General features: G+C 36.3%; 1 protein-coding gene and 1 non-coding gene across 2 annotated transcripts in view; both read left to right on the top strand.

The window, feature by feature from the left end:
* Positions 1 to 23,426, top strand: part of Smp_193900 (hypothetical protein) — a gene marked incomplete at both ends in the record, with an annotated part of 52,070 nt that overhangs the window by 26,377 nt on the left and 2,267 nt on the right. The gene's annotated exons all lie outside the window — the stretch shown is intronic.
* Smp_tRNA_00904_Gln_TTG.1.1 lies at positions 2,490 to 2,556 on the top strand. The gene has a single exon. It is a non-coding gene (tRNA).

Genomic DNA, 23,426 nt, shown 5'->3' on the forward strand with positions numbered 1-23,426 from the left:
TTGTTTCCTTGAGTTCTAGTGAGAAGCAGTGACCAGTGGAGTTCAGCCAAGTCTGTTGGGAGATATCAACTCACTGAAGACAATCGGTGAACGGTTGCTCATACATCGTGGATTGGTTGGAGTTAGACATTAATACCGTTGGATGCCGGCTCAGCGGTCTATCGGTTAAGTGCTCCGGCGCGAGACTGGTAGGTCCTAAGTTCGAATCTCGCGAGTTGGGATCGTGCATGCGCACTGCTGAGGAGTCCCATAATAGGACGAAACGGCCGTCCAGTTCTTCCAGGTTTCCGATGGTGGTCTAGCTTCAATTGACTCATGATTTCAACTATGAAAATACTGAAATCTCCACAAAACCCCTTTTGATTAAAAACTAAGACTTAAATTTTGTGTTTATCAGCATTTATCAATGAAGTGTACCAGCAATCATAATGAGATTTTTGCTCAAGAAAGGATTCAAATACGCACCATTCAAGTTCACAATATGAAACGTTAGTATTAAGAGATTTGAACTACGATTAAACGCCTGTAGGACAGAGATATTTTTAGATGATTGATCATTGAGTAGTGACTAATGTCACTTTTATATAGTTCTTTAAATGCTGATCGTATTTTATTGATCAAAGTCCAGTGACTTGACATCAGCCAATTGATTGAAGATAGTTGGAAGGGTAACCCCAACTTTAGACAAACATTCTATTGATCTATATTCAATGATCAAGTTATTGTGGATAACTGATTGACCAAGTAGACTATTTTTTAAAGTTTTTAAACACATACAATATATGAGAAATCCCAGTTTATGTTATACATTTTCATTAGTCACATGATTTATGGCAGTATGATACTTAGGTAATATCTTACCATAGAATTAAGATATGCGTACGTTGTTTAATGTTATTTGTATGATGATTTTCGGCTTGAATGTAACTATGAGTGTAATTATGGTATATTGCTATATTACTTTTCACCTTTATATCAGAGACTGACAAATATATTGATCAAATGGCTTCAGGGATCTAGAAACTGAGTTAGTCTAGCAGTGTGCACAAAATATTAAAACACTTTTGATCAAGCTATTTGTTATATACTAGGGAAGAAGTAAGTACGGATAACTTGCAGGACCTATTATTGGACTATTATTCTATGTATATTCCTATTGTATAACTATTCAGTAACTAGATTATCTATATCTATATTCATCTTATTACAAGCTTCATTTTGGCCTATTGATTATTATTATATGATTTACTGTTCCTATGTTATACTCAGTTTATTGATTATTGTCTCCCACGCTCACAGCCACATCTGGCTTGGTTTTGTACAAATATTGTTTTCTATTTTATGATGTGATGTGGCCTGTCTGTCTGATATATAAACAAAGTATGTTTGAAATAAACGATTCGCACAGATTCGCATAAATTCATATTGCCGAGGCTGCTATTGGTGTTCTGGACTCAAGTGGACGGGCTAGGCGGATTAAGGACCAATAAGGACGCGAGATTACTCATACTGATTGGACGTCCTTGATTGTCACAGTGTTTAAGGCCGTAAAAGTCGTATTTCTATTGGCGGATAATTCACGCGAGTTACGTCCTTATTTAATTTGTAAGGTCATAACAAATTAGCGACGACCTTGAGCAAGTCATAATAATTGGCTACAACCTTGATCAAGACATAAAAATTGGCGACGGCTAGGTCAAGACACAACACTATTGATATCACAGCATTTATGATTGAAACTAACACTGATTTATACAGTCATTATTGGTAACAATATGACTAAATCGATGAGATGAGTTCAGTTATGTATCAGTTTTTACCAGTGTGATATGACGGCAAGTAATTTTTCTTGCACCATCTGACGGAATTGAATAGCTGAATAATTTCGAAAAGAAGGAAGGCCGAGGACAGAGTGGGTTGGGGAATGCTGGTCAGTGGCCTATGCTCCATTGGGAGTAACAGGCGAAAGAAAGTAACCATATTTCCAATTCATTCTGGAAAGTTAAAATCTGACAACTGAATTCTTGAGCAAATTTCGACAAAACACTTTGCGTTCATTTACATAAGTTGCTTATTCACCAGATCTTAGTGAATTTTAAACATCAATTTTTCAATATAAACTGCTATGTTTCGGTAAAATACTTTCAAATTATTGAATTTCTAGCTTCTTTTTTGAATGATTTCACATGACAATGTTCGCTACATTTAGCCGACGGTCGATAACTTCTAAGGTATTGCTTGTGGTATGATTTCCTGTATCATATAAACAATTTATTTTTCTTTACACCTACTGAAATATAAATTTTAAGGTACCATATACTATTAAGTTGCATAAAATTAGTCTTTTATGTTAACTTTGATCATTTCACCAAGTTATATTTGAAATTATCTAAGGATGTTTCATTGATCAACTTTGTCTAACAGATTATTGATGTTCTGACGAAATACACCGATGAACCTTTTTTTGAAATCGTTTAGAATATCAGGACTCAGTGGCCGAGTGGATAACGCGATTGCGTTTGAAGCGAAAGGTACTGGGTTCGAGTCCCAGAGTGAACATCAACTGTTAGATGCAGGTGCATCCAGCTGACGAGTCCCAAATAGGATCAAACTCGCATCAAACTGGATTCCACAGCTAGCCACTATCCATCTTTGCTTACGTTTAGAATATCGTTTAGAGAATAGTCCATAACTACTAGCGATGCAATTGCTTGCATAATTTAAAACATCCTGTTGTAGTATTCATGTAGTGTAGTTTCTCAGACACAATTCATAAACAAAAGTCTCTTCAGAAAATACGAATTCATTGTCTTAATAATCTCAATTATGCATATCACATGGAGTTATGGAATGGCATTGGATCATTTTAATGTTGTTCGTACAAGTGAACTCAATAACGTTACCATTTTTCACTTTTTTTACACGGATAAAAACAGAAGCAAAATTATGCGAGTTTGTCGAATTTTTTGCAAACCTTTTAGCTGCTTACAACTGGGCAGCAATTAGAAAAACTTCATTGACAATAAGAAGAACACCACAAAAATGTTGTGTAATTTTATCATTATTGGATGAAAATACTTGAAATGAATGAGAGATGTTAGTTATGATGTCTTGACGATAGATATAAAATGTATGAAAGAGATAAGAGAAGTGAGTCAAAGGGTCTGACCGTCTGAGTTCCTCATTTCCCACTAATGTGCATTCTAAATCCTGTAATATAATATAAACCAGAATTCTAAGATCATTCAATGAGCAAATTTTTTAAACCACTGAGCTGGTATATAATAGTTTAGAATTTTTATATGTAATAAGTATAACCTGTTCATCACAAAGACTGGAGGTCTTAAGTCTAAATTTCGGTGAATACTTGAACCAGATTTCTAAAAAGGCTTAATATAAAACAGAACAGATAATGTAAATTCACTTGGTATTGTTTGTTTGAATCTTCCCATTGATGTTTAGGAGTGCAATTGATCAGTCTCTTATGTGCACACTGTGCGTATTACCTCGACATAGCCTCAGTTCACTAGCATTATAAGCAAAGATGGATAGTGGCTAGCAATGGCAATCAGGACTGTGTAGCTGAGTAGATAACGCGATGACGGTTGAGACGAAAGGTATTGAGTTCGAGTCCCAGAGTGAACATCAGCTGTGAGACGCAGGTACAATCAGCTGACGAGTCCCAAACAGGACGAAACACGCGTCAATTTGGATTCCTTTGCTAGCCACTATCCATCTTTGCTTAGAACAGATAATGATTCCTACCCCTATTATTCCCCGTTGTCGTGGTAACTATCTCTTTTTCAAGCTAGGTGAACTCCACCAATCACAACTTATAAAACAATTGCTTCTACTTTGTTTCTTATTTATTGAACCTCGTCCGACTGGAGTTAAACATTTATATCACTGGATCCCCGTGCATTTGTCCACAGGTTAAACACTCACGCACAAGATCGATGTTGAGTTCGTAAATATGTGCGGCTGAGAAGTCAAATACTACGATAAAAGGCCAAATATTTGCTCAACGCTACCAGATTTTTAGAGGTTGTTGCAACAAGATTTGTTGGTTATTTACATATCAAATAGCTGATTAATTCTAATCACATAGGATTCCATCAAGCTTTATCACGCATTATTGCATTTTTAAACAAATTACCGTAATGTATCTAAAATATGAACACTGGCTATCTAAAAATATTTGATAGCAGATTGACTCAATTGTTTAAAACATCTTGAGTAATGTGAGTGTCTGATGTATTTTTTCAGATTTTCTCTAATATCTGAAAGAAACAGATTCCCCTCTCTAATGAGTTTCTACATAGCATGTTAGAGAAAAAAAATAATCTCAGCTGATATAGCTAAACATAGAGAGATAGAGTTAACAAGTTGAATATTGTTGGTCAAAAACGAAATATGTTTAGTGTGATATCAGTTAAACACTGATGTCACTACCAGTGAACTAATTTGCTCTGAGGCTACTATATACTGGATAAATCTAGTTATGCTCAAAATAACCTAGACATTTCTAAGTTGACTTTGTCAAATGATGAAACAGATCATCAAAATCAAGTTTACCTAAAAATGGCAATTAAAATCGATTGCATATTCCTTATTTACTTAATTTATGAGTTCTTAGCCCATTTATATCAGCATAGATAACATTGTCTTTCTAGGGACACTCAGTCATTCAAACGAAGATTAACACCACACCTCTGCTGCCTAAGTAATAATAAATGGTTTCATAAGTGATTTCTATTAATTTTCATGATGTATGTAGACGAAGATTATAAAAAATCAATAAAATGACATTCCCAGATAATCATCTAATGTCAATATAATCGGATTCCCCGAAAAATGTTTATTATTCACTTAGTCAACCCTAACTAAGAGTTTGTTTTGAATTTCAAATTGTTGTAAATTTATATTTCGTATGAAATCTTCATTAGAAGTGCTATGGTGATCATGGAATTACTCAATTTTGTTATCAATGTCAGTCTTATCAGAAACCATAATCGTCAGTGCTTTTTTGTCTAATTCAGTTTTTCGCATGACCACTTCTGCGTTCTGATTGGTTACAATCACTTTAATTCTTTAGTTTCCTGCATGGTTGAAGTTCATGTTTTTGTCACAATATATCATGAGTTGAACCGTTCAAAATTGTTCTATCTGATTCTGTTTGAATATCGAGTTTGTCCTACATTTGACCTTGTTCTTAAGTTAAGCAATTATTTGTTGAAGTGGTGTCTGACGGCTGCAGTTCTTAAGTCCGCAACAGAATCATTAGTATTAGAATTTCTCAATCGTTCCTAACTTAGCAAGCAATGTAATCCAACCGGAAACCCTAATAGACCTGACCGTTCTTGTCATGAATTCATAAAATAGTTTAAGAGTTTTAGATTATTCCCCTTATAAAACATATCACGTTACTGAATAATGCTAAAAGATAGTTTACTAATCAGTTCAAAGTGATTAAAATATAAAGTTAAGGTACCTTTTGCACCGCTACAACTCTATGAAGAGTTGTTGTCTGAATTTAGAGCGACAAATATACAAACACATTTAACTTGTAAATTAAACCAAATTAATGGCTTAAATAATCAGTGAAATGTAAATATTACAACAATAAAGAAGACAGTTTGCTTTATTCGTCTCATAAAAACGATAAGTGTTTATTGACGTAATAAATAATGTTTTTTTAATACATGAAGAACAAATGTTACTGAGGATAGATTTACGAAAAGTAGCAAGAATTTTTCTGACTATAAATATTGAGTCACGCTTGGTTAAATCATGTTGACTCATGTGCCTACTCCGATTCGTTTCATTCCACACTCTCTCTTCACTTTCTTCGCTTCGTTTCTCGGATCGTTTATCTTGATCAACGATTGTATAAGATATACGTATTCAAAATCCATTCTCGTATTTGACTTATTCAATTCTAATATTCACCAAAGTGTTTTAAGTCGATGATTCATTGCGAGGGTAACCGGTATGTATATTTCGATAGCAATCATTCAATAAGAATCACCAAACGATCTAACTGAAGTCAGACGAAGGGTCACCCAAAAGACCATACTTACTTATGCCTGCTACCCCTCTTAGAGGAGCATAGGCCACCCACCAGTACTCTCAATTCAACCCTGTCTCATACAATCCTTTCCAGTTCTTTCCAGTGATTATTCATCCTTTTCATATCTGCTTCCAATTCTCGACGTAGTGTATTATTTGGTCTTCCTCTTTTCCGCTTCCCTTCACCATTCCAACTTAGGGATTGCCTCATGATGCAGTTTGGTGATTTCCTCAATGTATGTCCTATACACTTCCGACGCCTTTTTCTAATTTCCTCTTCAGCTCGAAGCTGGTTTGCCCTCTCCTATAAAACGCTGTATCCGGCCACTGAATGTTGATTACTTTTCGTAGACAACTGTTTATAAATACTTGTACCTTCTTGACGATGGATGTAGTAGTTCTCCAAGTTTCAGCTCCACACAGAAGAACTGTCCTGATGTTCGCATTGAAGATTGTGACTTTGACATTGAATGACAGTTATTTTGAGTTCCATATGTTCTTCAGTCGTAGGAATGCGGTCCTTGCTTTACCAATCCTTGCCTTTACGTCTACATCCGATCCGCCTTGTTTATCAATGATGCTTCTCAGGTACGTGAATTTTTCCACCTCTTCCAGAGTTTCACCACCAAGTGTGACTGGGTGGGTGTTCTCCGTGTTGCATTTGACAATCTTGCTTTTCCTTTTTGTATACCGAGGATTACTGATGCAGAGGCTGCTGCTACATTCGTTGTCTTTGTCTGTATTTGTTCGTGTGTATGTCGAGGTTTTCATAATCCAGCCAATCACCAGAAGTAAAAGGAAGGGGGAGAGTAGACAGCGTTGTCTGACTCCGGTCCTTACTGGAAATGCATCTGTCAGCTGTCCTCCATGCACGACTTTGCACTGTAGTCCGTTGTATGTGTTCCGGATAATGTTGACAATCTTAAAAGACCATGCCAACTCACTTATAATTGAACATTTCGAATAATATATGAATCACTGGGTGATTAACTTACTTGGTAACATATTTTTATTTATCATCACCATTTATAGTGATAACACTACTTAAACTATTTCTGTCGAATAACTGAAAGTAGGAATCAGACGCTAATTTTTGTCTAAATATAAAGCAACGTTGTGTACAACTGCGTCCAGATAGCGATTAGTTTGATCAGCAGGCATGAATTCTCTTCATATGTGTTTGTATTCTTTCTACTGTCTCTAATGACAACTTTGAACCTTTAAAGTATCCTTTCGATATTTCTACTACGTCACAAGTCTTCGTTAAATCTGGTTATTGATAAACAGTGAAACTTCGGATGAATGTTTCATCAGATTCGCGACTCGTCAGATGCAGATACATGTACCTTAGTGTTAAACTTTAAACTAAAAATCAACTTAAATGTCTCCCATTTTAAATACAAACATGTTGTCCAATAAATGACTAAGCCTAAATGGACAATAGCCTATTCAAGGAGTATAAATCAGCACTTGGATTCAGGTGAATTCGGCTGACCATTCGTGTCGTATTTCATTGTTAGTCAGTCTCCAACTTTAGTTTAAATGAGTTGGAAAGAAAAATAAAAGCAAACCATATCAGAGCAATATATATCTCACTTGAGTTAGACTAGCTCCGGTCCTCAACATCTCTACTATCACAAGCATTAGGTTTGAATAATTCAAAATTAAATAGGTAACAGAAACTTAAGTTCGTTATAAAGTTTTGCTAATTCGGTTAACTTTTCAGTATACCCATATTTATATACATCTATAGTTGTATACATTGAAAACAATCAAATGAGACAGTTACATTTGTATACCATTAATTTACTTTAATAAGATATGGCGAAATAGAGCATACTTAGTGTTATCATCTTTTGTTTTTGTAAAATGCAAACATTCTAATGTTTACATTGGTTGAAAAAAAGAAAAAAAACTATTTGAATAACTTTCTTTTATTTTCAGAAGGGGGTTTTGTGGAGAATTTAGTAATTTTATATAGTTGAAATTATGAGTCAATTGAAGCTAGACCACCATGGAACATCTGGTGGTCTAGCTTCAACACTGTTGGATGCCGGATCAGTGGTCTAGTGGTTAAGCGCTCTGGCGCAAGGCTGGTAGGTCCCGGGTTCGAATCTGGAGAGGTGGGAACGTGAATGCGCACTGCCAAAGAGGAGTCCCACAATAGGACGAAACCGTCGTCTAGTGCTTTCAGGTTTTCCATGGTGGTGTAGCTTCAATTGACTCATGACTGATATTTGTTAAAGGATCAGTCATGTTTGACACAATTGATTGACATTTTGCAAATGAAGTATTTACTGTATAGTTCTTAGATTTTACTAAGATATTTTGTAATTTTGTCTTCCAGTACATTCGATTGTCCTCACCTGTGTTCTCGTTCGCTACAATAATATATCATTGACACAATATTGAAGAATGATAGCTACTTACAAATATGAATTTTTGATACGAGCATTAGAACCATTTGAGATCAAAGACTTGATAACTAAAATAGAAGAATAATTTCTCTATTTCAATCAAAGAACATTGGTTTGTCCTCTCCCACAGTAACTTGTTGCTGATAGTGTCTGGCCAACGGACCCAAGTATTTGCGTAGACAACTGTTTTGTTTATTTCATATTGTTTTTTAACAATAATATTATAAAGCTGACAACTGTCCAAACGATTATTATTATTGTTATTGATGTTATCATTACACAGAGCATTACAGCATATCTTGGTAAAACAATTCATTTGCAAAATGTCAATCAATTGTCTCAGACTATGTTATTCCTTCATTTCTATGTCAATCACTGTCTGTTCTCTTTCTCTTCTCTTTGATCTTTCCAACTTTCTGCCACCAGGCATTCCACTTTTGATTGGTGATATATACTACTTATATCTGTCGGCATCAGTAGTACACATAACGGGTGTACTGTGTTAGAGACATTGAAAATAGCAGTATATTTGAAATAAAAGAGCTGGAAATAACTAGTCTTTGTTAAAGCACATTTGTATTATACTAATATTAACGAAGAAATAAGTAATATCCAATTAAAGAACAGTTGTATAACTAATCAACCATAATTACGGAACAGTAAGACGTATTGTGGTGTGTGCTACTGATATTATCAAGTATAAGCAGTATGTATCATCAATCTATAGTGAAATACCTAGCATCAGAAGGTCAAGAAGATCGACGAGAAGGGAACCAGGACAGCGGATGATTGATATGAAAATGAAGGAACCATGAAGTCTGAGACAACTGATTGATATTTTGTAAATGAAGTATTTACTGTATTTTTTTCTCAGAGTTTACCAAGATATTTTGTAATTTTGTAATGGAACACATTTGTTTATCACCGTCTGTGTTCTCATCCACTTCAGTATACTTATATCTTATGAGTTCCGTGGAAGTTCACAACACGTGGGAAACAAAAATGCGATGATCAAACCATTTAATAATTCCACAAAAAATATGTAGAAGGATTCTTTATAATAAAAAATCCACAAGTTACAATCTTGCTGATATCCACCCCATTATGACAAGCATCAATTTTAGTTGTGTCATGTTTTCTGAGTTGAATGGTTTAATTGCAATACCTTATTTGTCATCCCGAACAATATCATTTTAGGTAACTTCCTGTAAAAGTAAGTTGTTTTCACTTATTCCATAGATATTGTAATAGCCTTGTCCATAAATGATTGTCTTGGAAAAGCTTGTCAGTTTGGTGTGAATGAGAACACAGGTGAGGACAACCAACTATGTATTTAGCACAAATTACAACGTTACTTGGTAAAATACAAAGACCATGCTATGATACACTATTTGCAAAGTGTTCTTCAATTGCCTCAGGCTTCATTGTTCCTGGATTTTCACACAAATTGCTTTTTATTTCTGTTCTTCTCTTCTTGATCTTCTCAATCTTCTGCTGTCAGATATTCTATTCCTTACTCACCATATATACTACTTATGTTGATATCAGTAGCTCACACCACACTCGTCCCCCCTTTTAATAAGCTGTTCTCGCGATCTTTCTGATCGGCGTACCATTGTCTCCTTTGGTGCTGTTCGTGACTCGTGCTCATGATGTTCTTGAAACCATCTCTGTAGTTGACTGGCATTTACACGCTTCTGCTTGTCTTCTCTCCGGATCGTGTAAAATGGGCCGCGTCTCTCCGTGATAATGTACGGTCCCTCCCATTTCGGGATCAGCTTTCCTGACCCTGGTCCTCCTTCAGTGTTAGCTCTCCGTTCTCTACACTTTACCAGGTCCCCCACTCTAAAAGGCTTCCACGCTCTTCTCTGCTGTTCCGCCTTCTTGATGTCTGATATTTGTTTCTTTTTCACGTTCTTTATTGCCTCCGTCCTCTCTTTCCTTAATCTTGTTGCTGTCCACTCCTGCTGCTGTGGCCACGTTTTACTATGCATTGGAAGTCGTGGCTGTCTACCATACATAAGTAGGAAAGGTGATTTCTTGGTTGTTCCTTGGATGGAGGCACGATGCGCCAGCAAAATTAGTGGTAACTCTTTCTCCCAATTCCCTCCTTTAGATGCTAACCATTCCTTTAATGTCCGGTTGTTTCTTTCCGTAAGCCCGTTCGTCTGAGGGTGATACGATGTTGTTCGTATCCTCTTGATGCCGAACTGCTTTAAACGGGCCTTAAACTCGTCACTTTCAAAACAGGGACCCTGGTCGGTTAGTATCATCTTCGGTACTCCATGACCCGCTACAATGTGCCGGATTATTACTTCGGTCACTGTTTTCGCCCGCTGGTCGGCAATCGGTACAGCGTCGACCCATCGTGTAGCATGTTCCTTCATTACTAGTAAGTATCGGTTGCCGCTATCCGTCTGTGGAAATGGTCCCATCACATCTACCGACCATAGATCACCGACTGCGGTTACTGGGACCGACTGCAATGGCGGTTGCATGTATCTATCGCTTTTCATTAATTGGCACTGCTGGCACGTCAACACATATTGGGCCACATCGTCTCTCATGCCTGGCCAGTACGCACTTTGCCGTAGTAAATCTGTCGTTCTTGTGATACCTGTGTGCGCTACCTGATGGCATTCGTGTATCATCTTACGCCGCCAGTCTTTCGGGATCACAGCCACCCAATTTTTGTCATCATCCTGCCAGACCAGAGCTCCATATGTGTTCACTTTCAGTCTTCCCTTTTGCCGAAGCAACATTATTACCTCTTTGTCCATTACTCGTTTGTCAACATCTGCCCCCTCTCTTATCACTCTGATTACCTCTCGACGTTTAGGATCAGATTTCTGTTGCCGGACGAGTTCTAGTGGGTCTCTCTCTATACTGTTCACTGCGTATGCTGTCAATGGAAGCTCGGCTTCCATGTCTGGTCTTGACAGGTAGTCCGCCATTACATTTTCCTTCCCTGGAACATGCCCGATACTGAAGTCATGCTCCTGCAGACGTATCATCCATCGCGCCAACTTCCCACGTGGGTCTCGTGCTGTTTGTAGCCACTGCAGAGGTTTATGGTCAGTCTCGATGTGAAATCGTCTACCTAACAGATATGGTCTCCACTTGTCAACTGCCCACACAATCGCTAAACACTCCTTTCCGATCGTTGAATACTTCTGTTCCGCAGGCGTGAGAACGCGACTTGCGTATTCCACCACTCTATTAGACTGACTTAAAACGGCACCTATACCATGGTCACTTGCGTCTGTTGTCACTGTAAACGGTTTCTCCAGTTCGGGCAGTCTTAGCGTCATCTGGCGGTCGTCCAGCATGTTTTTGATTTGATTAAACGTTTGTTGGGCGGTTTCAGTCCACGAAAATTTAGTGTTACTCAACAACTTATAAAGGGGTGCTGCTATTTCGTTGAAATTCTTGATGAACCGACTGTAGAACGCCGCCCTTCCCAGGAACTGTCCCAATTTCCTTTTCGAATTCGGTACTGCAACGTTCTTTATAGTCAGAATTTTCTCCGGCAGTGGTTTTATTTCTCCATTTCCCACTTTATGCCCCAACAACGTGATGCTACTTTTCGCCATCTGTGACTTGTCCTTATTAATTCGAAGTCCGAATTCTTCAATTCGCTTTAAGACCGCTCCCACATGCTTGACATGATCTGTTTCTGTCTGGCTGTATACAACTACATCGTCGCCATACACTTCGACATTATCTAGATCCCTGAGCAGTAGCGACATTAATCTTCTGAACGTAAATGGTGCACCCGCCAATCCAAACGGCATTCGTCTAAATTGATATTGTTTATCACGTATGGTAAATGCTGTTTTGCTTCGATCGCTCTCTTTTATAGGCAGCTGCCAATAACCTGACCGCAAATCCAACACTGTAAACACTGTGGCATTCTGCAGCCGATCTAATGTTTCCACTACTGTTGGCATTGCACACGGCTTTAGTTCTGTTATATTATTCAGTTCTCTAAAATCAACACAAAATCTATATTTCCCATTCGGTTTCTTTACCAAGAGTACCGGTGAGCTATATGGGCTGTCCGCCTCCTCAATTATTCCTTCTTTCAGCATCTCTTGGACCTGTCGATTTACTTCAGCCTCTAAGTGCACAGGGACACGACGTGTTGTGAATATACTTCCTCCATCGTTCTTTATCGGGATTTCGTGCTTTACTTTGTCGCAAAATCCGTACGGTCCTCCTTCTCCAGTGAACAGCTTCGCATACTTTTTGCACAACTCGGTGATGTTTGGTCTCTTCGTCGGAACGGCTGTTGCCACTCTAACCTCAGCCACCTCGCTACTTTCATGTATTGGGAATGAACCGTACTTCGTGACCACCTTACCGCTTCTTAGGTCAACTATGGCTTTTACTTCTCTTAGGAAATCTGCTCCTAATATTGGTCTCGACAGGTTTGCGGTTACCACGAACGGGAAACTTATCGCCGAACCATCCACTTTTACGATACTGTTAGACACGCCTAATACCTCTAACATATGCCCTCCTATAGTGTGAACTGCGACTTTACACGGCTTGAATCTCTTACATTGCTCTTTACCTATTAACGAAACTGCTGCCCCTGTATCGATTAGGCACACTAAATCTAGTTCATTTACGTTCACTCTTGCATAGACTGCCCCTCTATCTACTAATGCAACAACCCCCAGATCCCTAGAGTAAGAAGGAAACACGTAACATCTAAAATATCTCCGTTTTCGTCGTGTTGGACAGTTTATCTTCCAGTGTCCTGTCCCTCCACATGCGAAACACTTATCATTCCTTTTACGAATCACTCGTAATGCCGCAATCTCGTGCTGCAGTTCTTCAATCTTCTTCTCAATGCTGCTTATCTCCTGACTTTCGCACGCGACCGGAGCTACTGTTCGTGTCATCAACTGCCGCGTCACCTTTGCAAGCTCACTGATATCCATAGGTTGCGCGGCGTGTACCAGTCTCAGCTGCTGGGAAACGGCAACTGGCACGCTCTCGATAAACTGCGAAGCCAACAACTGTGCCTCCGACTCCTCATCCAGATTTGGCAGCGCGCGACGCAGCAACTTGGTAAGCTCCACGGCCAGCACCAGCGGATCACCATCGATCGGCAACTTCGCCACTCGGAACTTCTGCAGTGCTTCTTCTCTGTCCACTGGGCTATCGAACACCACGATCAACCTATCCGCGACTGCCTCCCATGTCGTCTTACCGCCCGCACCGTCCAGGCTGTCATATACAGCTTTCGCTCTGCCTCTCAGCAGCGTCCCCAGAACCACCGTCTTCGCCTTCGGCTCCTTCACTCCCACCAGCCCCGCCACAGCTTCGAACTCCTTCAGGAAGCTCATCACATCTCCGTCCTCAAATTCCTTCGGCCATGGGATCTTCATCCTTGGAGGCAGCGACACCAAATGTTGTGAATGAGAACACAGGTGAGGACAACCAACTATGTATTTAGCACAAATTACAACGTTACTTGGTAAAATACAAAGACCATGCTATGATACACTATTTGCAAAGTGTTCTTCAATTGCCTCAGGCTTCATTGTTCCTGGATTTTCACACAAATTGCTTTTTATTTCTGTTCTTCTCTTCTTGATCTTCTCAATCTTCTGCTGTCAGATATTCTATTCCTTACTCACCATATATACTACTTATGTTGATATCAGTAGCTCACACCACAAGTTTATTTTCGTTTTCTATATTCCTGCTGACTATCTCATTGACCTAGTCTCTGAGTAAATGACTAGTTAAACTCTTATGTATAAATTATATACTGATACACTTAGTGATTGCAGATTGACCTAAATCCTAACTCTATCAACTATTACATTGTTTCCATCTATGGTATCAACATACGCTGTACAATATTTCAATGAAATCTCTGAATAAGCCTCACCTTATTCTTTTTATCAATATTGTGCTTATTATGTATTCAGCTTACATATTTAGGAAGTTTTATTATTACAGAGGATTGTAATTCTGTATATGAATGATTGATTAAGCCTATATTTCATTCAAATACATTGTTATAAGGGAATATATGAAAGCAAAAAAGATAAAAGAATTATGTGTTTCTTTTAAAAGAAAGTAAACATGTTTTTCCCGTGCGTGACTCTGGTGTGAATTGTAGTTCAAATTGATATTCAAGAGTCGATGTATGCTGTAATTTTACGTCATCAAGATTAAGAATTTTGAAGAAAACAATTTTAAACAATTATATAACATGATTTACAGATATATATGTTATGGAATTAAAGTATCTGTTGTGAGACAGTTACTCACTGAAGACAATGGAGGATGAATGCGCAATATCGTAGATTGGTTGAATTTAGATATTAACACTGTTGAATGCCGGTTCAGTGGTCTGGAGTTTAAACGTTCGCACGCAAGACCGAAGGTCCTGCGTTCTAATCCAGTGGGTGGGATCGAGGATGCGCACTGCTTAGGAGTTTTATAATAGGACAAAACGGTGGTCCAATGCTTCCAGGTTTTCCATGATGGTCTAGCTTACATCTATTCATGAATTCAACTATTAAAATTACTACAATCCCCACAAAATCCTCATTCTGATCATAACGATTATTATACATTAAGTGGGATTTGTAAATTCATTGAATGAATTGAATGGGTTTCGAGTTGTAACACGAATAATTAAAATTTTTTTCAGACGTTTCACAATGATAAATGTTTTATTAATCAGAACATTTATGATTGCTTTACTTATGCAACACAAATGAAATGCTCACTGCTGAAGAGTCCCACAATAGGATGAAACGGCCGTCCAGTGCTTCCAGGTCTTCCATGGTGGTCTAGCTTCAATTGACTCATGATTTCAACCATATATGAAAATTACTAAAAATCTCCACAAACAACCCCCATATATTTTCTATTTGTTTAAATGTGTGTACATATGAATATGTTTGTGTTTCATAATGGGATGAAAGAATTACCAAAGTATTGTATCACATTACATTTGAAAATCAATGTAAATCATTCACTAATAATCAGTGTTAATAAGATTAGAAAAATGTAAAATGGCAAACTGAGACTAATTTGCACTTAACATTATGTACGATCATTTACCTGTAGTCCATACAAATGTACGAGTATGTGTACATGTATACAAACGATTTTTTCCTAGTTATTTATTAGACAAGTATGTACTGTTTGGTTATTATGAAATTACAAATTATGTGGTAGGTTTATAAAGATTTTAAAAGATATATACAATAATTACTTACTTATTTACGCCTGTTACCCCTCACCCACCCTCGCCCACCAGCATTCTCCATCCAACCCTTTCCTGTGTATTGCTTTCCAGTTAACTCCAGTCGTTATTCATCCTTTTTATATCTGCTTCCATTTCCCGACGTAATGTGTTCTTTGACCTTCCTCTTTTCTGCTTCCCTTCACCATTCCAAGTTATGGCTTGCCTCATGATGCAGTTTGGTGATTTCCTCAATGTATATCCTATCTACTTCCAAAGTCTTTTCCTAATTTCGTTTTCAGCTGGAAGCTGGTTTGTCCTCTCCCACAAAAGGCTGTTACTAATGCTATCCGGCAAGTGAATGTTGAGTATTTTGTGTAAACATCTATTTATATATACTTGTGCCTTCTTGAAGATGGTTGTAGTAGTTCTCCAAATTTTAGATCCGTACAGTAGAACTGTCTTGATGTTTGTATTGAAGATTGTGACTTTGATATTGGTTCACAGTTATTTTGAGTTCCATATGTTCTTCAATTGTATGAATGCGGCCCTTTTTTTGCCAATCTTCGCCTTTAGTTCTGCATCAGATCGTCCACGTTCATCGATGATGCTACCAAGATGAGTGAAAGATTCCACATCTTCCAAAGTTTCACCATCAAGTGTGATTGAGCTGGTGTTCTCCGTGATGTATTAGAGGATCATGCTTTTACCCTTGTGTATGTAATGGCCATATGCAATACTTTGAAACAAATCAGGGCACACTACTAATTAGTAATAATGTTTTTTTCCTTAAATGTTCATACACTCTAGATGGTTCAACTACATTACCATTATTTAATTTAGTTTAAGTTCGATAAACATTTCTGAAGGTAAATTATGATAGTCAATTTGAAGTAATCTTTTGTTCAGAAGAATTTCTTTTAATGATTGTATGTGTTTGAAAATTAACTGAAGATTGACATCCATGATGAAGTACATATTGGGTACTTTAACTTTCTTCCTTCATATTATTATCAATAAAATATTATTCGTAATACATCTAAACATTAACAAATGAACATGTATACATCAATCTAGTATGTTGTTATGGTGTAATAAAAGTCACCGCGAATAACATGTGGAATATTAATGGTTAAAATTGTTTCCAATCTATCGGACTGGACAAGTCGTAGCAGCCCAGTAGGTGAATTCATTCAAGAGAACTGGGTATTCACGACATAAAATTAAATCAACCATCCTAAGATCCTAATTAATGAAGACTAAAACAACCATAGAATAACTGACAAATTATCTATTTTGTAGAATAGATGTATTGTGGCTAGTCGTGGAATTCAGGATACGCGTTTCGTCCAATCTGAGACTTTTTAAATGGATTCACTTAATTCCTATTGCTGATGATCACACTATGCCTCATCGTCAGCATGACAAAGCGTTCGCCATGTTTTACACCTTTGACTACAATCCGCCCCTTTAAACGTAAATGATACCGAAATATTGATATTAAGGCAACACATACGGGATGCACTTATTCTGTAGTGAACGAAAACAGTCGGTGACAAACAAATGTATTGCAATACAAAACTACAAAATATGTTGGTAAAATCTAAGAACCACACAATGAATACTTCATTTATAAAACGTCAATCAATGGTCTCAGATTTCATTGTTCCTTCATTTCCATATCAATCACCCGCTGTTCCTGTTCACTTCTCTTTGCTCTTCTTGACCTTCAGCTGCTAAGTATTTCACTTTTGATTGTTAATACATACTACTTATATCTGTTGACATCATTAGCACACGCCACACTACTATTCACAAATAAAAATGATCTTTCAATAATTCGTTTCACTATTAAAAAAATATCCAAAAATCTACGTCAAATCCAAATGTATTAGAGTGGATTTGTAATTGAGTAAATTAGATAATCATCAAAAGAACAATGTTTATGACAGTATGTCCAATAAATATTCACTAGAGGATAACATGGATGATACAGAAATCTTGAAGTACATTGTAATTTTCATTTTTCTTAAAAAAATATTTTATAGTTGAATTCATGAATCAGTTGAAACTAGACCACCATGAAAGACCTGGAAGCACTAGACTGCAGTTTCATTCTATCGTGTGATTCCTCAGCAGTACGCATCCACGGTCTCGCCTGGCGAGATTTGAACCCAACACCTATTTCCACAAAGCCCCTTCTGAAAAAAAATATTCACAGAAAGAAGGAACATTTTCAGCATTGATTAATAAATGAATAATATAAATTTAAAGAATTTGACTTGACTTAACTGAATACCCTCCAGTCAGTCAGGAATCATTTTCTTTTTTAATTCTTACACATTGAGTCTTTGTTAAATCCACGTAATCAATAGACATTTCACACTTTGTCATTGTGAGATGTTACTTCTAGTTACCATTGTACAAACATGTAAGTTGATTAACTGACTGTACAGTTAGAACTAGTGTTGATTTCACAAATCAAAACGTCCGAGTTACATTATTGGTCAGGAAGATAACTATTCAAATAACAGATATAGCTTAACGTGAAATAGCAAAGATTATACGATTTTTTCCAAATAAATTCTGATGAACAGAATAATATTAAAAGTTCAATGATAACCTTCGTCTTAGAAGTCTGTAAATCACTAGTCTTTAAGGTTACTGTAATAGCGGTTGGTGTTTCTTCGTCTTTACGAATGGGAAGTTAATTTGCTTTAGACGGATATCTACACTAGATTCCCAACCAGTGTCTATCTTACAGGACTCTGACACAACTCAGATCAAGAACACGTGATTAGCCTGGCCAGAACGTAAATATATTTCCACAACAAAAACTGACAACAATCCGACACAATCCAACAGCAATATTAATCAGGATAGGAGAATGTATAACTCATCTAATACCTTTCAGACTATCTGACTAAACAAACAATCAATCATTATCATTCTCACCCACACATCAGTTACTCTTGTATTTATTGAGTACTAGTTTTTGAGTCTATACCATCAACCAAATCATCACTTCAACGACCAGTTCGCATATGAGATATAAGTGCGCAAACTTCTTTCCTTTTAAATATCAGATGTCTTATTATACGTGATCTTCATAGACTAAACAAAGCATAACTTAAAACCAAAACCCTCTGACGCTATCACTAACCTAGTAACCTCTGTGTAAATTGTAATGCCGATCGAAACCATACAGGAAGTGGCATTTACTCCAAGGTTGAATGTACACAGTGCTGATGGGTGCTAACTAGTAAAAAAACTAGATCTAAAGTTTTCTACCGGCTATATCCAACAACAAAACGTCTTGTAATCAATATAACATGCATTGGTTTCTCGTAGGTGTTACAAATCAAATTTTGACGCAAGTTTAATTCTAACTTGTTATTTCCAAATCATTAGCCTTATTCAGTGTACAGATCTAAATGTAAAACACATTCTACTTATGATATAGGTGGATGAAGAAATGATTGATTGACAAACAAAATTTTAAATAATTAGTGAATTATTGCCAAGTATTTCTGAACATACCTTTATTTACATAATGATGAATTCATTTTTAATTGGGTTGTTTGCGGAGATTTTTAGTAATTTTTTACATATGGCTGAAATCATGAGTCAAGTGAAGCTAGAAAACCATGAAAAACCTGAAAGCACTAAACGGCCCTTTCGTCCCATTGTGGGATTCCTCAGCCACGATCCCGCCCCGTCAGATTCGAACAATGGTGGATGTGTCGCTCAATTTCGTGGATCGGTTGAAGCTAGACATTTACATCGTTGGATGCCGACAAGCTGAGTGGTCTAGTGGTTAAGCGCTCGCGCACGAAACTGATAGGTAACGGGTTCAAATCTCGTGAGGCGAGATCGCGCACTGCCGAGGAGGAGTCCCACAATAGGACGAAACGGCCTTTCAGTGCTACCAGGTTTTCCATGGTTGTCTATCTTCAATTGACTCATTTTTAATTCTCTAAATCTTTTTATTCCCATGAAGTTCAAATTAGTCAGTGGAAATAAATGTATTAAATGTTGATTCCAATTTTTATATCAGTGACCGACCTTTCTTAGACAACCACTTATATCCAAAACCTCCTGACCAACTATCGTATCTTAGAGTGTAACTCCTCTGTTTTATACATCCAAAACCCTATTAACGGTCTAACTTAATCCCTCTGGGCCTAGCAGAAAGTGTCCAACTTACGTATGACTAAGTTTTCATTGAATAACTTACAGTTCTATCTTCGTTGAATGTACATTGTTGAGAAGCCCTATACTAGGTTTTCAATACTTATCTAATCAAATCAATCAGTAATATAAAACTTTAAATTCATCAAATTTCACAATAGCAAATAATTGAAAGATTACTTATTTACATTTTTAACTGGATGATAAAAACCTCTTATTAAGTAGTATAAACAACATTTAAGTAGTGTTTATATTGTATATATTATCCTTCATTGTTTTAATGCATCGAATTAATTCTATAGGTATATATATATATATGTACAAACATATAAATTAGATATTTATACTTATATATACTACTGAAAATCACTTCATTGTTTAATCTACATTTGGGCTATTCTCAAGATCTCCTAAATGACAATTTTTTTGCTAAACATATAATAGACATGTATAAGTGCACTGCATATACTACTTAAATAATATTCTTATTTTATACTAAATTATATTCATTATATTGAGAATATTAAGGTATAGGCCAGTGACCACATAAATATAAACACTTTAAATGAATATCATAGTTTTCTTCTCCTTTTTTTCTTTTTTTTCTTTTTTTTGAAGTATGGATCAAAATATGGAAATCTGTCATATTATAATCCTTTTTATATTATAAACAAAACATCTTTGAATAGATTCAGTATATTAAGTAGAATGATTGTTTTAATAGTAAGATGTTTTTGGTCAGTATAAAACAAGAATCTTAGAGAAATAAGTAATGACTTTTTTCTTCTCACTTGTTTATTTAAACAATTAACAGTTATCAGAAAGGGTTTTGTGGATATTATAGTTATTTGAATAGTTGAAATCATGAATCAATTGAAGCTAGACCACCATGGAAAACCTAGAAGCACTGGATGACCGTTTCGTTCTATTATGGGACTCCTCCTTGGCAGTGCGCATTTACGATCCCGTCTCATGAGATTCCAACGCAGGACTTATCAATTTCGCGCTCGAGTGCCTAACCACTAGACCAGTGAGCCGGCATCCAACGCTTTTAGTGTCTAACTTCAACCGATCCACGAATTTGAACGACACATCCACAATTGTTCGAATCTCGCGAGGCGGGATCGTGGATACGCACTGCTGAGCAGTCCCATAATAGAACGAAAAGGCTGTCCAGTGCTTTCAGGTTTTCATGGTTGTCTAGCTTCAATTGATTCATGATCTCAACTACTACAAGTCCAAGATATTTTTAAAATGTAACATTGAGTTAATTGTTAGATTGTTAAGCAACAAAAATGATGTCAATTAGTGGAGTGAGTAAAATTATATTGTCTGCTATATATACATAGTTATCAAATAAACACCTCATTATTGATTTGTAATATCTATCGTCACAAGTTTTGATTACGAACAATTTGTAGCTATTAATTGTGATACCAAGTGAGGTTGATTAGAAACTCATAGAAGTAACAGTCCTTTCTTGATTTAATACACGTTTGGCTGACGAATATCAAATAAAACAAAACTCAAGTTCAGGGTACCCTGGTGATAACTCTGCAACACCATTTCAAGTCACCTCAATTAGTGACCTCATTGCACTGAAAATATTTCCAAATCTTCTATATTAATATTGTTACACATTGTTTGAAAAATTTCACTCCACAAATGTCTAATTGTTATTTGCACTATAACTTACTAGTTGGATAGTACAACTGAATTTAATAACAGAAAAGTAAACATCAGTAACCATGAATGAGTATAAAAAATAATCCTTTCATCTTTTTAGCATGGACTACCCTTAGCTGGAAACCAACAAATGAAATTGAGTACTATACAATTGTTCAGCTGAAGTTATGAACCATTCAACTGTGAACAATAACACATCCAACGGACTATTAACATGAAACTGTCGAACTTCACAATAAGTTACTTATATTTTATGTACTGAGTTTTCATCTAGTGGATGATTTTTCTAACCCTGCTAGTCAGTACATGAATAAATTATGTCATAATTTATGATTAACAAACAAATTGCCTAATAAGCAAAGATCGATGGAGGCTAACAGTGAAATTCATGACGCCCGTTTCGCCTTATTCGGAACTCATCAACTGGATGTACCCGCATCCCAGAGTTGAAGTTCACTTCGGAATTCGAACCCAGTAACGTTCGCTTCAAACGTCATCGTGTTATACACTACTAGCCACCATCCATCCAAGCTTATAATACTTGTGAATGAAGATAATATCGAGGCAATATGCACAGTATGCACATATGTCAATAAGAGATTGATAAATTGCAGTCTTAAACATCAATGGGAAGATTCAAACAAACAATACCAAACGAATTCAAATTGCCTAATAATTACTATTTTGAAAATAAAAAATAACTTTTTCACATTTACATTTAGCCTTTTCTTATTCTGATCAAACTATTAATTGTGTTACACTTCACACTTGGAACATTTACCATTGTCAGCATTACAATATCGTACTTAGGTGCTATTAATAATACACGAATACATAAAATTATTTTACGCAAAAGTAAATCTATAAATAGGTTATGATGGATTATACTTTCTTATTGTTTTTAGTTTCGTTCTGAAACGTTCGAAAATAAAGCGTCACATTCCACATAATGTAAGCTGATTGGAAGCTACCTATTCATTATATCAAGAGTAATTTCCTTTTATGTTTGTGTATAAAACTGTATATGAATATGTAGTGGTATGGTAGTAGTAGTAGTAGTAGTGTGGTGCATGCTACTTACATCGACAGATAGAAGTAGTATGTAACACAAGTCAAAAGTGGAAAACCTGGCAGTCGAAGGTTGGGATAATCGAATCGAAGAGAACGAGAACAGAGGGTAATTGTCATGGCAATGAAGGAATGATGAAGTGTGAGATAATTGATGGAACATTTTCAAATGAAGTACCGAACGGTGAGATTTTCACATTCGATGAAAGAACTCTGTAATTTTGTATTGAAATACATTTGGTTATCACTATGTGTGTTCCAGTTCATTACAGTAGTAGTATGTAGCTACGCTGATTTATATAACATCGTTATAACAAAACAAGCTTTTAAACTATATCACATGATATATACAACTATAAATAATAAAATTAAAGGGAAGAGATCAAAGGAAAATCATGAAAAAGAAGTACTAATCAGAAATGACAAGATAACATACTTAGAAAAGCTAATAATCTCTGTCAACTGAAGTTTTATTTTATCAATCGAAATTCTCAAATAATATTAATGAATTCATTCAGTATTGTTTGTTTGAGAATTTCGATTGATAAAATAAAACTTCAGTTGACAGAGATTATTAGCTTTTCTAAGTATGTTATCTTGTCATTTCTGATTAGTACTTCTTTTTCATGATTTTCCTTTGATCTCTTCCCTTTAATTTTATTATTTATAGTTGTATATATCATGTGATATAGTTTAAAAGCTTGTTTTGTGAATTCCACCACATTGGTCTCGACGATATCGATTCGCGGCCGCTCCTGTGTGAAATTGTTATCCGC

This window comes from Schistosoma mansoni, chromosome 1 (genome assembly GCF_000237925.1).
Source record: "Schistosoma mansoni strain Puerto Rico chromosome 1, complete genome".
Taxonomy (NCBI): domain Eukaryota; kingdom Metazoa; phylum Platyhelminthes; class Trematoda; order Strigeidida; family Schistosomatidae; genus Schistosoma; species Schistosoma mansoni.